Source organism: Alosa alosa, chromosome 18 (assembly GCF_017589495.1).
Source record: "Alosa alosa isolate M-15738 ecotype Scorff River chromosome 18, AALO_Geno_1.1, whole genome shotgun sequence".
Taxonomy (NCBI): Eukaryota; Metazoa; Chordata; class Actinopteri; order Clupeiformes; family Clupeidae; genus Alosa; species Alosa alosa.
In genome coordinates this window covers 1,477,501-1,482,500 of record NC_063206.1, presented here as the reverse complement: position 1 = coordinate 1,482,500, position 5,000 = coordinate 1,477,501, and the positions used below count along the sequence as shown (strand labels likewise).

At 44.8% G+C, this 5,000-nt stretch overlaps 1 protein-coding gene across 1 annotated transcript in view; it reads left to right on the top strand.

The window, feature by feature from the left end:
* tjap1 (tight junction associated protein 1 (peripheral)) overlaps positions 1 to 5,000 on the top strand; it is a 104,762-nt gene that overhangs the window by 1,230 nt on the left and 98,532 nt on the right.

Sequence of the window (5,000 nt, the reverse complement as noted above, 5' to 3'; positions counted from 1 at the left end):
CTTCTCTACACGATTTCATTTTTCTGTGGAACAATGAGACACAGTATTGCATGCACTACAAATCTACTGTAGGATGAAGTCATACCAACTGTTTAATATGAACCATCGTTCTCTGGCCATCAAAAGTATCGGAGTCGTGCTCTTTGGAGTAGATAGGCTAATGTGGTAAACAGTTGTTCAAATATTCTATGATAGACCCGACCTGAATGTGGCACAAAATAATTTCTTGTAACCAAAAACAGGTATGGCTATGGGCATCTAGTAGGCTAGCCTACTGCGCACGACAATGTAGGTTGACCTAGTAACAAAACTCTGAATAGTCAAATAGTCGATATGAATTTGGTAATAACCAAAGAAGGACGTGTCTGAAAGTGCTGTGGACGCTTATGAGTAAGTTTGTGACATCCAATGACGAGTATTTTTAGTATTTGTCTAATTTCCCAAATGCAGCTCTGTAATCCTCGAGCCTGTAAACCTTCAGGGATCTTTCGCGTGCCCTTTTTCTCCAGCGATACGGATTATTTATTCTGATGCTGGGTCTGGCCTGGGCTGCATTCACGCACTACCAATAAGGCTGATTGGATTGGAGTGGGTTGGCACGAATTGAAGTCCTGCAGCAGCAGTCACCTAAAGTTGCTGTCTGTGTGTCTGTGTCTGTGTGTCTGTCCTATCTTCTCGGTGTGACCCTCTTACCTCCCCCAGATGGCGAGAATGATATTGGTCTTGATGGCCTTCTCCCAGAAATAAATAGACGTTCACTTGACATTATTTATGTTCACGAACGGACAGTGCATTCTAATTTACTTTTATCTGTCCCACTGTGGTGCTTTCATGCAGGCTGCGTCCAAGGCCGTATGCATGAAGGGCTTAACTAAAAGCCCCTGTGTCTTCCCGACGTCAGTGTTCTTTCCGCATGTCTCGTGTCGCCTTTCGCTCGCCCTTTACCTCTGGCAGATATTACCGTCATGATTCGCTCGCCCTTTACCTCTGGCAGATATTACCGTCATGATTCGCTCGCCCTTTACCTCCGGCAGATAGGACCGTCGTGATTCCGGAGACATTTCGGCAGCACACCTAGCCTGACGAGCTAGACCCACATTAAAATGTAGGGTCTGGGCACTCACCGTTCACAGTGCTCAGTCCGAGGGGCGGGATAATCAGTTGTCTTTCAAATTCCCTCTGCACGCAATAGGACAGCGGCAGCGCTATGAGTCCCATGCGTTTCCCACCAGCTGAGTTAGTTGGCTAGTTCAAACGTTTGCCAACTTAATAAAAGCTTAACTCATGTCAAACTGTTCGCCAACAGCAACATCCATCTTATTTGTTTTCAAGTAGCAGGGAATTCAAGACAAACCGTTGCAACTCTGCCATCAATCATTATGTTAAGCCCACCTAAGACTCTATACACGATTTCATTGGCCTGATTGAGTTTCGATTTCTGGAGCTCACAAGCCAACGGAGAGTGGGCTAGGGCTAGTCTAGATTTCTAGGCTACAGCACACCCGGTTCTTGATGACCAATTAATGGATGAATCAGCCCCAAGTGATAACGTGTGTGTGTGTGTGTGTGTTTGTGTGTGTGTGTGCACGGCTCTCATCTCTGGGTGGTGTGGACAGGCGTGTATGTGTGTGTGTGTGTGTGTGTGTGTGTGGTGTCTGGACAACGTATGTGTGTGCGAGTGGGTGATTGTGCGGACAGACCCTGTGTGTGTGTGTGTGTGTGATTGTGCAGACAGACCCCTTGTGTGTGATTGTGCGGACAGACCTCGTGTGTGTGTGTGTGTGTGTGTGTGTGATTGTGCGGACAGACCCCTTGTGTGTTATCTCTCTTGCTGCCAGAGAGGGAGAGAAGGGAGGGTGCAGGGGTTGTGTGAGTGAGTGTGTTTGAGTGAGAGTGTGTGTGGTTGTGGGTGAGAGTATGTGTGTGTGGGTCTGTGTGTGATGCATGGGCTTGCCTAAGGATTGAAATGTTTGTGTTTACTCGTGTGTTTTAAGGCTAAATGAGACTACTCATTTATGACCCCAAGGCACACACTCGCACACATACACGCTTGCACACACACACACACACACACACACACATACTAATGTCGTGTGTTTTAGGGCTAAATGAGACTACTCATTTATGACCCCGAGGCTTCACATGACATTAGGACCTCGCTAGCTGAGGAAGGCACTTTACTACTGCTGCCCACACACTCGCACACATACACACTCAAACACATACACACATACACACACACACACACACACACACACACACATGCACACACGCACACATACATACATAACACAAATACGCACACATACATAACACACATACGCACACACAGTCATTAGCAGACTGGTTAATGAACTAGCTAGTCGCTTGAGCCCCTGTGGTCATTAGCAGACTGGTTAATGAACTAGCTAGTCGCTGGGGCCCCTGTGGTCATTAGCAGACTGGTTAATGAACTAGCTAGTCGCTGGGGCCCCTGGGCTCATTAGCAGACTGGTTAATGAACTATCTAGTCGCTGGGGCCCCTGGCTGGCGTGTTTTGACTGCTCTGCAGGAACCTTCCTGCCGTCTCCGCCTCTTCTCTGTCTTGTTCTGAAGAGGGTTTAGGGTTGTTACCTCGGAGTTCAGGGTTGTGTTACCTCGGGGTTTAGGGTTATGTGGTTCTTCGGGGTTTAGGGTTGTCTGGTTCTTCGGGGTTTAGGGTTGTTCTAAAGACCCTTTCAACAATAAAAACAAAAACAATGCTTGAACATTCTATTTGCTTCCCGATCTACTTCCTCTGCATTAAGATAACATATGGAATGTTAAAAAGGAAGTCTTGTGGGGCCAACTATGATGCTGATAATGGAACTCTCTTGAAAGGGTCTATAGTTGTTTAGTTGTTTTTTTGTGTTCAGAGGAGTTAGGGCTTTACTGGTGAGAGACATGCGCCATTGAGCAATTTCAGTGGGGGTGCGAGCATGCCAGCCCCCACACCCCCACTCTAAACTAAACTGTGGCCCCCCCCCCCCACTCTAAACTAAACTATGGCCCGTTCTTTTAGAATGGTCCCCAGAGAGGGGCTCCATTATTGTGCTAATGTCTCCCCCAGACGCCCCCAGACTTCCCGAGACGCCGAGGGTCCGTCAGAACTCCCCGAGATGCTGAGGCTCCGTCAGAATTGCGTTTCTGTTTGTCACTTACACAAATCCAATTATCTGTTTGGGCCTTCAGTCGCACAACACAGACCTGGAAACCTGCACCCGCAAACGGATCTGAACCACACGGCTTTACACATGGGAACTTTCATTGCAGACACACTCACATGCCAGGACATGCAAATATAAGCTACACACACATAAGCTACACACACACACACACACTGAATTTAATGTAGATCTAGACCTACATGAATACACACACACACAAACGCATACTTAGATATAGATAGATAGATAGATAGATAGATAGATAGATAGATAGATACTTTATTGATCCCCAAGGGGAGATTCAAGAAATACTTACACGTGTACATACAGAGATATTGATCTAAGCAACAGTGATGGTGCATGCTCATATGCAGATGTGACTTAAACACACACACACACGCACATAGTTAAATCAGGGTTCCTACGTAGTATGGAAAACCTGGAAAAGTATGGAATTTGATTTTAGTAATTTCTAGGTCTGAATAAGTATGGAAAAAAGAAACAAGGGTATGGAGAAATATTTGTGTTTTCAGACTATTGCATCTACAGTTCTAATCACTTTACTCAGGTCATAATGAACCATTCCTACTGTTGTGTAGCTTAAGTTGTCAGTCCACATCAATATACAATTGAATGGGGGGTCCTCAGAAACAAATCTCTCCCACAAGGGGACCCTGGTATCAAAACCAAATCGAGAACCCCTGTTCTATGCACGTGCTCTACACCCTTGTGCACTGGTTTGTTTGCGTATCTCTGCTATTTTCGGCTAAAACACTACAGTAGTAGACTTTTTTTTGATTTTGTAAAAGTTACCAAGACTTGGATACTGCATTATCTAATAAACTGTTATTACAAACAAATAATACTGTTTACGGTGATTTCTGAGGCCTCTGCCAGCAGTGCACTAGTCTCCAACATATGTAGTATGCTGTATCAAATGTGAGTGCACTTCCCCAACGAAAAGTATTCAACAATGGGCAAGTGTTTTCTGAGGGCTAACAAGTTGATAATAAACATTATTATACAGCTATTTACAATGCTAGTAGAACACTCCATTGACAATGTCTAGAATATGGTCAGAAAAATCTACCGAGAAGTTTGAACATTTGAGTATGGAAAAAAAATTGAAATTTTGAAATGGAAAATGTGTAGGAACCCTGTTAAATGTAGATTTAACATGCACACACAAACACACAAAGTAGCCTAGATCTACACAACTTCATACACGCAAACACACTTTAATGACTTAAAGACACCCCTCCCTGGTCTCCCATCAGCAGAGTAGAGGCCTGCGTTGTATATAGGCCATTTGCATATTTAATAATGTGATCGCTATAGGAACGGGTGGTGAGGATTAGACATGTTTCCCCCAGCTGTCTGTTGGAGGTTATTATGGGATGCCCCTTTGAGATGAAAGGAGCGCTCACCTCTAGTGAAGCTCAGCACAGATCACACGGCCAAAGCACTCACAGTTCATTTCATCCTACTTACATCAGCACCACGAGGGAGGGATGGAGGGAGAGAGAAGTCGAGAGACAGAGTGAAGGGGGAGAAGGAGAGGGAGGTGGGGAGCTCAAGGTTAGAAGAAGTTGCTTTGTTAACAGCTAGGCCAACTGTCTGTAAATATCGTAATTAGGGCTGTCAATCTTCTTCCATAACCCAATTCGAATTTCAAAATGAATTTTCTGAAATGTGTCAGTGATCACAGAGATCTTTGCTCTTTCATGAACTTGTTTAAAGGGTAGCTCCCAACAATGCAGCAAATCAATATAGGCTATATTCTCTCAAGAACTGATGCCTGTATGCATATGATAT